Raw genomic sequence first — 14051 nt, 5'->3', positions numbered from 1 at the left:
AACTTAACTATTCATACTGGTTTGTGAGAGTTTTATACCTGTTCCCTTTGATGTTGAATAGAGTGGGATATGTCAGGGTGTTGAGTTGGGATATCCAGATGATCATAATTTAGATTGAGCAGCTACTTTCCCATGTCTTGTTTAGTTTGCTCCCAACTCCTCTCTCTGGAGGTTTCCTAGTTAGGACCTCATTCTGAATCTTGAAAATGAACCAAATGTTGGAGTGATTTCAAACTCTGCCTCAGCAGTTAGGTCTGTTGCTGTACAGACCCTCTGTGTTACCCAGCCATATGCACTAAACCCCAGAATTAGGTTGCAACCAAAGTAGCCTAATTATGAAATGATGTTTGCTTAGGTTTGTTTGTCTTTTAACTTGCCTTAGGAGTTTAGTAGTTTTCCTTGCTAGTCGTACTTACTTTAAGAGTAGAAGAGTAGTTGATTAGTAAAAAAAATCCTGTATGAGCGTTCGTATAAGCTACTTGCTGAATTAATTAGAAGAGAGAGAGGGAGGAAAGGAGAACTTATGAGGGCTAGAGGTTTATGACAATGAATTCATATTCTGGTTCTGAATTGATTTATAGGTGTTTTATCTTAATGTCTAGTTCGTTTTCTGTGAAATGGGTATAATTTTGACTGTTTACAGATTTGATGTAAGGAGTGAAGTAATTATCATTTTTAAGTATTTGTAAATATAAAATTGCTTTATGACTTTCACAAACGTAATCATTACGTTCCCACTGGGTTTGCGTTAAGTTGTACAGATTCCGAAATAACATGATATGGTTTGTGTGGTGCACCAGTTCTATGAAGTTTCAGACGATACACATTTGAGACACAGTAGAATTGCCTGAGAAGTTGTTTCAGAGAATATTAACCCATCAAGTTGGCAATTTCCTTAAACATTTTGTGTATCAGTAAAACACAGGACTTTCCTATTTTAGAGCTCTATGGACTTGTAGTGTCTATTCAAGATCTGACCGCTCTGCCCATTTTATGCAAGTTGGATATTGATGGAGGGTGAAAATCCTCTGATAGTCAGTGTCGTGTGACGTATTTGCTTGAATCATAGCACGTGTGTTGTGGGCGAAGTGGCCAACTCAGTCAGTATAAGGGCTGTTAGCTTTTAGAAACACTAGGGATGTTTACTCCCACCTCTTAATATATATTTCTGCAAGCATGTGACATTGAGGTCTTTCTTAGTGACCATTTGCTTGATATTGATAAAGGTACATTTTCCTTTGGTTAATGGCATCTTGACGTTCGGAAGTTCCTACGGATCTAGATGTGAGGGCTTGTCAATGTATTTCCATTTGCACAGGACAGAGTCTTACGGTGGAGATGTTCTCCCTGAGCTCACCCTTCTGGGCTGAGGGCTACACCTCAGAGGGGTTGTCTGTGCTAAAGGCTGTACCTTGGCGAGGTGGTCTGCAGTCAAGCAGTCCACTGATAGGGTGCCTGCAACCTTCAATATTGGGCTTTCTGTGGATTTCTAGAATGAAGGGTTGTAATTATCTTTTCAGAAATGGTTTGGCAGCACTTGATGCTGTTATGTTCAAAATTTAGTGGTCATTAGTAAACTTAATTAGTTTAAATAAGGCTGAGTTTAGGAAATTAAAGCTTTGACAAAATGTAACCAAACAGGGTCTGAGTGTTTAAAGCTGTTTTTCTCACTTATGTGTTAGGACTTGGTGTTTATGTAATGTCTCTTCCCGAAGTAGCTTACGTGATTTGCAGAACCAGCGCCAGTAGCTACCAATCGCTGTTATTGCTGGCGTTATGTTTTCGAGTATGTTATTTATTAGCAGCGTCTGCCAGTTGTAACAAAGTCCAAATTAACCTGCCTTTCTTGGAAAGGACACATACCTAAGAAAGGACTTTAAGTTAACGTCAACATAACATTTAGAATTTCTCATTTTAAAATAAGAAATAAAAAGCACATTTTAAACTGTATTTTATGCTTTTGGAGGCAGAACCCATATGTGTCTCCTTGCTTCTCTGTTTTCCCATTGCAGCAAGCCTAGTGCTACGCACACCGTGGGTGCTTTGTTCCCAACGTCCATCCAAGTTTAGATTTTGCAGGTGCTGTCATCTGTTAGAGTAGATGCGACAGAGCCATTCCATGATCGTATTAGAAAGAGTACAATAATAAATTATACCTCCTTCAGTGGACACAGGGCACCAACCTTCTCTTTTTTTGTCTCCCCTCCCCACCTCCCACCCAAACAATGTGAAAGTAGGGTTATGGCAGCTTTACTTAGGAGTTATATGTTTCTACAATAGTTCGTAATTCTATGAGTCCTCCAGACTTACAAGATAATTTTACTACTTCATTGTGGAAGTTTGAATAGATCAGTAATTTATCCCCATAGATCTATGAAGGGTTCTTTCTGTAATCTGAAAGAACTCCATGCTAGAGTCTTATGTTTTTATGTTAAAATATATTTCTCTAATTTCCCCCTTCCTATTCTCCTCAAAATTCAACCAAAATTATGAAGATATGCCTAACCTAGTGAATTTCCAATCGCATTTTATCCTAAGACCATTAACTTACCCTTTCAGGTCATGAATTGGACTCTAAATCTGGGTCTTGTGTCTTGTCCTTAAACACCCTTCCTTACCCTTTAGAACAGAACAGTCATGTGCTACAGTTGTGAGCATAAAGGAAATCCGTTTTTTCCAACAACTATGAGTTCTTGGAACAATATCTTGTAGCTTGGTTTATCATTGGATCTCTTGTTTTTTAAACTTAGAATTTATGAGAAAAAAGTTAATATATAGCTTGTTATGGCATTTTAGAAGAAAATCTCCGGCTCCACGCTCCTTGGCTCATTACTCTACTGATTTTAATACCTCTGTGAGGTTTTAAAGGTTGAGAGGAATGGCGAAATTTGTGTTAGATAATATTATTTTGTCAGTGATGTGATATATAGGTTATTGTAAAGGAGTTAAATACACACAGACCCAATTTTTGAAAATTAGTCATGTTCTTCCCAAACTTCCATTACAAGCAAGATCTTGGGGTTTGTTGTCCGTGATAGACTATACATTTTATGTGCTTTTTAAGTAGAGAAGGTGAAAAATAATTAACTAGTATTGCAGATAAGAGGTCTTAGTCCACCTATATTTTATAGGAATTTGCCCTCCAAATGTTTGAGAGAGAAGTCACATAAGATAGGAGAATATCTTTTCCTGAAGTAGAATGAAATTTCCTTTAAAAGTGACAATCAAGAAATAGTCATTTCTATACTTACTTGCCAAAGTTTTTAAAAAGTTTATGCTTCTTACCGTAAACCCAGTGCTCCTCCACCAAGGATTCAGAAAGGGCTCAGTATAAAGCCAGGGTTCTAGGCCATTTTGCTTTTAGTCTAGGGCTGCTGAGCTTGCACATGGTAAGGGCATTGATGGCACTTGTGTCCTAGGATGTCATGTGTCTGTGTGTTTGGTAGGAGGTGGTGTTGTGTCCAGATTCCTGGTCGCCCACTTTCTATCAGATTTACAAGCACCATCTGTAAGGTAGGCTGAAATCCAGATTAAACCTATGCAGTATGAAGTAGTGGGTTTTTTTTAACTTCCTACTGTTAATTATTTCAGTTCCCCACATTGTATCTCAAATGGTGGGGAAATGCTGCCTTGACTGTTTCACTTTGGAGGGTTTTAATAGATGCCAATTTAGTAGATTAACTAAATTATTAACCTACTGTCTGTTCAAAAGACACCAGCAAAGGGTGTACTTGGCTGAATTGATAAATTATTCTACACGAGGACTAACAAATCCCTTGGTAACATCAGGAATATCTTTTTTTTCCCCTTCTAATTTACTAAAAACTTTTCCAAGTTGCATTCTGTTGTTGCAAGTTTCTGTAGTTTTCTTCTGTGACATCTTTCTATTGTCTGACTTTAAATAAAAATGTTTCTAATAATATCTGTCTGGCAGTGCATTGCTTTGCTTTAATAAATCTTCAGTAGTTAAAGATAGGGCATTGGGGAGCCGTGTACTCGTATGAGAGTTTGTAAATGGAACACCTCCAGGTCTTCCTGAAAGAAGGGGACAGCAGTAAACTGTCCTTCAGGTTATCCTTAGTGCACAGAGAGTGTGCTTCACTTAACCACAGAGATTAACAGCATTTAAGGCCCTATCCTGCGTAAGGGAGTACCTCTTACATTAGCTTAAATCAATTTTCTGTTAAAAGATCTGAATCTGAGAGGTTGCTAGCAAATGTAATGCTTTGGTGTAGAACAAGAGCTCTTCAGGGTCAAAATAGGATCTCATTGCAGGAAAGGCTCTCAGAGAGCAACTGGTCATTCTTCCCTCCAAGATCAGGAGCAACAAAGAAGTGGCTAGTCATGCTTCCCTCAAAGGTCAGGAAGTATCATTAAAAGGTGTTTTCTGACTTCTGTTCTAGTATGTTCAATGGCCAAGGGCACCCTGTCTCAAATAAGGGAACCTAGTAGATTACTGGATTTAATTACGGAGCAACTCAGATTATCAGAAACTTCTTCCTTGAGAGCTAGCGTGATCTGGTCCTGGTGCAGTCTCTCCTGAGCAGTGCAACGCGAGGCGAGTTAGGACTTCAGTGAGTATCACTTTCCTCATGGACAAAATGGGGACTCATCACTTATTAAAGAAAGATTGTTTGAGCACTTAGCATTTGCTATTATGTTTTGAGTTACAGAGATGGGTAAGATAGACTGCTTTTTAAATCAGACTTACTACAAAGTGAGTGAAGTCACAGTGCTTTGCGGCTAATATCAAATGATCAAGTGCACAAGGATATGTTTTAGAAAATGACAAGGAACAAAAAAAAAGTATGGTGGACATAATGTTACGTAATTCTTTCAAAGCAAACCATGACCGTCTCTAATATCCTCACATTGGTCATGGCTCTGCCCCTTAAACTTCATCCTCCACAATGGCACATTCGTCTGCCCAACATTTTAGAGCCCAAAAGTGTTTATGATAATTACAGTAAAACCTCAATAAATGATGGGCAGTGTGCTTGGGGCTTAATTAAATATTCACCATGTGACGAACACGCTGGTTACTTTTTTCTACTACAATATATTCTTGGATACCCCATCAATAAAATACTCAACAAATATTTTTATTGAGATATAATTGACATGGAACATTCTATTAGTTTCAGGTGTACAACATAATGATTCAATTTATATATGTATTGTAAAATGATCACCACAATAAATCTAGTTAACATCCATCACCCCGCAGTTACAAATTTTTTGTCTACTCTCAGCAACTTTCAGATATGCAATACAGTGTTATTAACTGTAGTCACCATGCTGTATATTACATCCCAGGACTTATTTATTTTATAACTGGAAGTTTGTCCCTTTTGACCTCCTTCACCAGCTTTGCACCCCACCCCTCCCTGCCCCAGCCTGCCTCTGGTAACCACTAATATGTTCTCTGTATCTCTGAGTTGGCTTTTTGTTTTTGTTTTTTAAATTCCACATATAAGTGAGATCATTCAGTATTTGTCTTTCTCTGTCTGTCTTACCTCACTTAGCATAATGCCCTCCAAGTCCATCCATGTTGTCACAAATAGCAGGATTTCCTTCTTCTTTTATGGCTGAAAAATATTTCACATTGTGCATATGTACCACATTTTCTTTATCCATTCTTCCATTGATGAACACTTAGGTTGCTTCCATGTCTCAGCTATTGCAAATAATGCTGCAGTGAACATTAAGGTGCATAGACCTTTTCAGATTAGTTTTGTTTGTTTGTTTCCTTCAGATAAATATCCAGAAGTGGAATTGTTGGACCATTGGTAGTTCTATTTTTAATTCTTTAAAGAACCTCCATACTGTTTTCCGTAGCGGTTGAAGCAATTTACATTCCCACCAGTAGTGCACAATGATTCTTTTTTCTCCACATTTCCACTAACACTTGTTATTTCTTGTGTTTTTGATAATAGCCATTCCGACAGGGGTGAGGTGATATCTCGTGGGTTAGATTTGCACTTCTCTGATGATTAGCAATATTGAGCACCTTATCATGTACCTGTTGGCCATCTGTATGTCTTCTTTGAAAAAATGTCTGTTCAGATCCTCTGCCCATATTTTAAATCAAATTGGTTTTTTTTTCTTTTGCTATTCAGTTGCATGAGTTCTTTATATATTTTAAATATTAACCCCTTATCAGATGGATGGTTTGCGAGTATTTTTTCCCATTCTGCAGGTTGCCTTTTCATTTTGTTGATGGCCGATAAATATTTATTGACTGAATGGACTAATTTCAACTTAGAAAGGCTTTGGAAAGACTCACACACTTGCAGTTATCTTCTCCTGCATGTGGAGTACCTAGTGAGTGAGAAAGAATGCAGATTGGTCTTGTTCTCAGATCTCCAATCAGCTGCTGAAGCTGGAATTAGACCAGTGAAATATGGTCACCACTGTCACATTGATGGCATCCAAGGAAGTGAAAAGACCAAAGTGTTCCTATAAAACAAAGCAAAATTCCAGCATAGGATTTATTAGCCATAACCACAGACGAGCACATGTTTCCATTGATCTTACAGGCATGTAACCCGGCAGGTCTCTCAAGGATCCCTAAGTGCTTTTAATTATCCTTAGAAGCTCATTTCCCAAAAGTGAGCCAAGCCTCTCTACATCCCTGATATCTACCTCCTCCCCCTAAGTAGCATCAGAAACAGTCATTAAAATATGTGTCATTTTTCACATTATTAACGGACTTTCTCTTTTGTCTTTTGGAGTTTGCAAACTCTTGCCTCATTGGCTTGTGACAGCCATCCAACTGGGATAGTGGAGTGAAGGAGAAGAGACCATTATGGCTTGTTACAAGGAATACAAAGAGAATGAAGGTAATATTCAGCTTTAACACTCAAAAATGGGATTTTGCAGCAATATCATAACCTGGTTTGAAATAATTATCTGAATTCCTTTATCACCCCTGCAATATATCAATGACCAGAGTTTTGCTTAAAAAGGGGGCAAACAAAAGAGAAATGTGGTGGAGGAAGGAAGCCTTTTTCTTTCTATCCCTGGAGAATTCTAAGAAAAAGCATAAGAGGAAAGGAGAAGAGGGGATTGATCAGATGGGTGTCCAGAATTGTTTTCTTGGGGGTTGTGGGTAACGAGAGCTTTGATTTCTGTCTGAGATTCTGGGAGGAGACTGTAGTGCAGAGGTCCCATCACTGATGTGGGGCAGCCAAGGTTACATGGAAGTATTTGCTCAGGATGTCCTGATTCTCCTGGGGCACTCTCAAACCTGTGTGTCCATGGGTGCCCTCTGTGATAAGATGTGGTGACCACACAGCAGAAGCCAGGGAAGGGGTCATTAAGAGCTTAAGCCATTAGGAGCCAAGGAGAAGCAAAGGCTGTGAGGGCAGTTGTCTTATGCTCCCTGGGAGCACTTCCCAAGCCGAAGAAAGGGCCACAGTTTACCCAGGTGTAGATACGGCATGAGAGGCCAGTAGGTGTTGTGGACAGTGATCAGAGCAATGGATTTCAACCAGTGGCCACTCCAGGATCAGCACAAAGCTGCCGGGCTCACTACCCCTACCCCCAAGCCAAAAAATGTGTGTGCAAACTACAGGGCTCACTACTGAACCTCCCCACCTACCCCGCTCCGCCCCCCCCCCCCACCACACACACACCCCTAGATGCCATCTTAGGAGAGACTGAATCCTACTAAGTTTTAAACCAGCTTGGACACCTAATTTTCTCCTGCTGATCATTGGGTGTGAACTCAGGAGAAAGGCCAGACAGTCTATTTTGTTATGGACAAAATAAGCAAACAAAAAACCTTTCCATATCTGAGTTGTGTGAGCTAAAATCTGCAACCCAAGAGACACTTACTGAAGAGCAGCTTACTTTCCATCAAGCATCTGGAGTTTGTAGTTCCCCCAGGCTCACGACAGCAGACGGGGCAACAGAAGTTCAGTGTTTACTCTGAGGCCTCGTCCACTATTTCCATGGAACACTGGCTCAGAGAGAGTTCACCAGATGTCCAATTCTTACACAGAACCCAAGAGTTTACTGAGACAATATCTCATTACATGTTCCAGGAGGTGGTGTTGGCAGTTTAGTTACTGCCATCCATTTCCAGGAAGGCAGCAGACCCTGAAATTTGGCAACGTGTTGTTCAAGAGGGCTTCAGTATACATAGAAAGGAAGAGTGTCATGGGTGAGGCCAAGCAAGCATAGTTGTAAGATAGGTTAGATAGAAAATTAATTTAAATGAGTCTCAGAGGAAAAATAAAGGCTATGGATAAGGCTAAACTGTGGTTTCATTTAATGAACTGAATACAAGTTTAAGTACAACTAAAATGGACATAGTTGACCTAGGAAGCAGTGAGACAGCCTCACAAACGTTTGCATTCGTTGTTACAACTGCTCTAAGACTGGTTTGGAAATCTTAAGTTGGTATTCTATCAAGGTCCCATCTATGGGATTGGGTTGTCTCCTCAGTAAAATGATGCATTTAATTTGAGGAATGAAATTTCTTGTTCCAGATTCAAAATTATAAATATGTATGTTTCTGGATCTCTGTGTCCATTTTTTGTTTAAGTGTGTGTGTGTGTGTGTGTTGTGCTGACATACCAGATGTCCCAGTGTTTAGTTTTGGAATCGGTGCCAGTTGCCTATTAGGTCCATATAATCAGGACAAGGTACCAGCTCAGTTCAGAGTTAAATGTAGGAAGTTAAGAGAAGCACCCTAATATTCTTCTGTGAATTAAGTGTAAATTGTCTCAGGAGGCTACTAAGTCCCATGATAATGTTAAGAAATGTAGAAGGAAAAGAATGTTTTCTATCTCCTCAACATACAAGTTCCTGAGTGTTCCAGTTTCAGTGTGCAGGGTTGTGAGGAGGAGGAAGACTGGCCTGCCTGTCCACTCCTTCTAAGTCCCCTCCTCCTGCCCTCTTCTGTTTTTTGATCTCCAGCCATACCTAGGTTTTTACCAGTTTTTACTTCATTTTGTTTTAGAGAAGGGATTGTCCATCCTACCTCCCCACTTTCAAATCTTGATTTGTCTCCTCCTTCCCCTAAGGATTTGCTTTTCCAGGCATCCCTTCTCTGTTCAGTCTCTGTATGGCGGCAACTTCACCTACATGTGTGCTATATCCCTCCAGTGAAAACTACTGAACATGACTTCTGCTCTGGTCATAATGTTGTAACAGGGACTGGATTTATCCTCCTCCTTTAAACAACTAGAAAACTGGATTAAAATACATGAAATTACTCTATTAGACATTGGACCATAGTCCATGAAAGACATTGATATTTAAGAGAAGAAAAACAACTAAGGAAGCCCTGCAATCACCCCAGCTCTTTGCCTGTCATTACTTTCTGGACCACAGAGTAGGGAGGAGGATCCCAGGCAGTGCACAGCAGTCTCACTAAATGGAGGCAAAGATGGAAGCAGGAGGCAGAGGCAGCTGTGTGGCAGAGTTCTGGAGAGGAGAGAGCTAGCAGAAACAGAATTCCAGAAATATGTGTAGGGGTCCCCTTGAGTCTTTGTTGAACACTGAAATGTGAATTTGTGGAGTGAAACTCCACAAGGTTGGATAAAGAGTGGCTGGGGAGCTGTGAGTTATACTGTTCTAGGAACTCTTACCACCGCTAGGAATTGTTCAGGCTTCCTCCAGTCAGAGGGGAGAGTTCTCATTGATCACTTGAGTATGCAGCAGAGACTCCAGAAAGGCTGAAGCTTAATAGTAGGTTTAAATTATCCCTAAGGTAGAGACTACTCTCTGTCTGATATAACAAAGCTTAAAAATAAGGCTCAGAAGGATAAAACTAAACCACAAGTGATTGCACTGCCTGCCAGAACAGAGCTCAACACTCTTTAAAGTGAGACAGTAAAATCCGTACATTCAACAACGTAAGATCTACAATGTCCCGCATCCAACCAAAAATTGGTAGACATGCCAAGAAGCAGGAAAGTATTGTCTTTTACTAGGAGACAGTAAGTCAGTAGAAACATATCCAGAAAGTATAGCATGATGAAATTAGCAGACAGGGATATAAAAACAGCTATTATAAATAAGTTTACATACTTAAGGGAAAATATTAGCATATTGAGGAGAGAAATGGAAGATAATTTTTAAAATAATGAGATTTCTAGAGCTGAAAAGTACATCAGAAGTAAAAAGTTCACTTCATGCAATTAAAAAGAGATAAGACACTGCAAAAGAAAATATTAGTGTACTTGAAGATGTAGCAATAGGAAGTATCCAAAATGGAGCACAAAGAAAAAATAAATTTAAAAAAACAACAAAAGAACAAGAGTTTCAGTGTCCTGTGAGCAATACCAAGAAGTCTGTCATACATGTAATTGGACTCCCAGGAGGAGGATTGGTGGGGGAAGGAGTAGCAGAAAAAAATATTTGAAGAGATAGTAGAAACTTTTCAAAATTTGATGAAAGCTATAAGTTCAGATGCAAGAAGCTCAATGAACCTCAAGCACGATAAACACAAAGAAGAACACTCCAAGGCACATAATCAAATTCCTGAAAATCAGTGATTAAGGGAAACTCGAGAGACAGAAACAAAAGACATATTATGTACAGAGAAATAAGCCTAACAATAACTGCAAATTTCTTGTCAGAATCCAAATCAACCATAAGACAATGGAAAGACATCTTTAAAGTACTAAAGGAAACTATCAATGTAGAGTTAGGTAACTAGTGAAAATACCTTTCACAAATCAGGAAAAAGTTAAGACAGTTTCACACAAACAAAAGCTGAGAGAATTTGTTGCCATCAGACCTGTACAATAGGAAATGTTAAAGGAAGTTCTTTGGGCAGGAATAAATGAGGAATGAGGTGCATCAGAAATGGTAGATATGTAAGAAAATATTAAAAATTTTAACTTCTAAAGACTTTGAAAGAAAAATTACTATTTAAAGAAAATATTATAACTGTGGATTGTGGTGTTTATAAAATATATGTTACAACAGTGGCACATGGGAAAGGAGAGGGAAATGGAAGGTTGTTTTTTTTTGTTGTTGTTGTTTTTGTTTTTTTTTGAGAGAGATATACAGTACATGAAGTGGTATAATATCATTTAAAAGTAGACTGTGATAAATTAACAATGAATATTGTAAACCCCAGAGCAATTAGCATAAAATACACCAGGGAAGTACAGCTTATAAAACAATGTGGAGATAAAATGGAATTATAAAAATATGTTCAAGTAATCCAAAAGAAGGCAGGAAAAGAGGAGAAAAAGGAGGAAAACAAACCTTGTTAATAATTTCATTAAATGTAAATGGTCTAAACACTCCACCTAAACTACAGAGATTGTCAGAGCCACTGTAAATCCACAATAATCAAGAGTCAGATTGCCTTAAGGATGGACATATAGGCCAGTGTAACAGAAGAGAGACACTAGAAGTTGACCCATATATATATATATATATATATATATATATATATGTCCAACTGATTTTCACTAAGAAGCTAAAGTAATTCAGTGGAGAAAGGAGAGTCATTTCAGCAAGTTATGCTGGAACATCTGGATATTCATATGCAATAAATAAATAAACCTTAACCCTTTTCTGACACCACACACGAAGAGTAAGTTGAAACGGATCTTAGACCTAATTGTAAAAGATAAAATTAGGGCTTCCCTGGTGGCGCAGTGGTTAAGAATCCGCCTCCCAATGCAGGGGACACGGGTTCAAGCCCTGGTCTGGGAAGATCCCACATGCTGCAGAGCAACTAAGCCCGTGTGCCACAACTACTGAGCCTGAGTGCCTAGAGCCCGTGATCCACGACAAGAGAAGCCACTGCAATGAGAAGCCCGCACACCGCAATGAAGAGTAGCCCCCGCTCTCCGCAACTGGAGAAAGCCCATACACAGCAACAGAGATCCAACGCAGCCAAAAATAAAATAAATAAATTTAAAAAAAAAAAAAAAAAAAAAAAAGATAAAATTACATATACACTTATAGAAAAAAAATAGAAAATCTTTGCAATCTTGGGATAGGCAAAAGTTTCTTAGATATAATACAAAAAGAGTGAATTATAAAAGAAAAAATGGTAAATTTGATTTCACTAAAAATTTTAAATTTCTGCTCTTCAGGAGATATCTTTATGAACACAGACAGGCATGCCCCAGACTGGGAGAAAATACTTGCAATAAGGATTTGTATACAAAATATATAAGAAACTTTGTTATAACTCACTGGTTAATAAAAATTAACCAAAAAATATGGGCAATGAAAGAAAATGATACAAATGGCCAATAAGTACCAGAAAATGTGCTCAATATTATTATTATTTTATTTTTTAATTTAAATAAATAAATATTTATTTATTCCACATGTGGCACTTGGAACTTCCCTGAATAGGGATTGAACCCATGCTCCCTGCAGTGGAAGTGCAGAGTCTTAACCACTGGACCACCAGGGAAGTCCCTTGGTGCTCAACATTATTAGTGAACAAGGAAATGCAAATTAAAACCACAGTGACATACCGTTAGACACCCTTGAGAATGACTAAATTTATAAAGACTGACAATATCAAGTGGTGGGAATATAAAATGGTACAACAACTTTTGAAAATAATTTCATAGTTTCCAATAAAAGTAAGAGTATAATTACTATCCAATGCAGCAATTCCACTCCTAGGTATTTATTCAAGAGAAATAAAAATACATGTCCACACAAAATCTCATACGTTCATTTTTTTTCCAAAATAACAAAACCTGAAAAGAATCCAAATAGCTATGAGCATGCAAATGGATGAAGATATTATGCTATATCCATAATTGAAATACTATTCAGTGATAAAAAGTAACAAACTATTGATACACAAAGCCACATGGTTGTGCTGAATAAAAGAATTCAGACACAAAACAGTCCTTACCATATGATTCCTTTTATGTGAAGTTCTAAAGTAGTCAAAACAAATCTGTAGTTACTGAAAACAGATCAGTGGTTGCCTGGGCCCAGAGATGGGTGAAATTTTACTGTAAAGGAACACAAGGGAACTTTGGGGGATGATGGAAAATATTCTATAGTGTGACCGTGGTTACAAGGTGTATACATTTGTCAGGCAGCAGTTCAGGTCCACATCTTATTCTCCTTGGCCAGCAGCTAATTAAGGCATATTCTCATTCTTCTTCCCCCTCTTCCTTTTCCTCCTCTTCTTCCTCCTTCTCCTCCTCCTCCTTCTTTAATTTATTGAGGTATAATTGGCATGTAACATTAAATTACTTACAGTTGTACGACGTATTGATTTGATATTTGTAAGAATTGAAAAATGATCACCACAATAAGTCTAGTTAAGGCACATTCTTCTTATCACAAAAGGCAAGAGCACAGAAGGATGAACCCAACTATATAAGCACATTTCAACTAACACATCATATCAACAACATTCCATTGCTGAGACAAGTTCCGTGGCCAAAACTAACATCTTAATCTGGGGAAATACACTCTGTCCACAGTGGGAAGGGGAGTGGGGTGAGAAATTGCTGAATAATAGTCTAAACTATCAGAACACTTCAATCAATTCTCTGTATCAAACATTCATACTCCTTCAACAAATATTTATTTAGCAGCTTCTCTGCCAATTCTAGGCTCATTTGTGAACAAAAAGACCTGGTCCTCAGGGAGTTTCTATCCTACATTTCTCAAATGAAAAATGTGTGTGAAATCCAGCCTACAAAATGGATGAACGCAGAGACATCCTGGCTCAAGTTGGGGTGGGGTGCTGGATCCCACACTTGAATCACCCCAAAGGAGCAAGTCCCCCACAGGGCAACCAGTTCTCATAAAGCATAGCGAATACCTTGCCACTCGTTGGCTTAAAAGCCCACAGGGACTTCGCTTATCTGTACGACGGGTCCAAACTCCTTGGCTTTGTAATCGAGGCTCCTTTTCCAAGTGCCTTCCAGACTCTGGCTGTCACACCCCTAGATCCACAGATCCAGACCCAGTTGGTTCTGCAGAGAACTAATCGGTCTCTCTATGTGCTCCCATAGTATCAATCACATTCCATTCTAATGAGCTACAAATTTGTCTTCTCAGGTGCACTCTGAACTATCTTCCCATTTGCT

Source organism: Grampus griseus (assembly GCF_964374135.1).
Source record: "Grampus griseus genome assembly, chromosome: 15".
Lineage (NCBI taxonomy): Eukaryota > Metazoa > Chordata > Mammalia > Artiodactyla > Delphinidae > Grampus > Grampus griseus.
The sequence above is the reverse complement of the archived record's forward strand: the minus strand, read 5'-3'. Positions refer to the sequence as shown.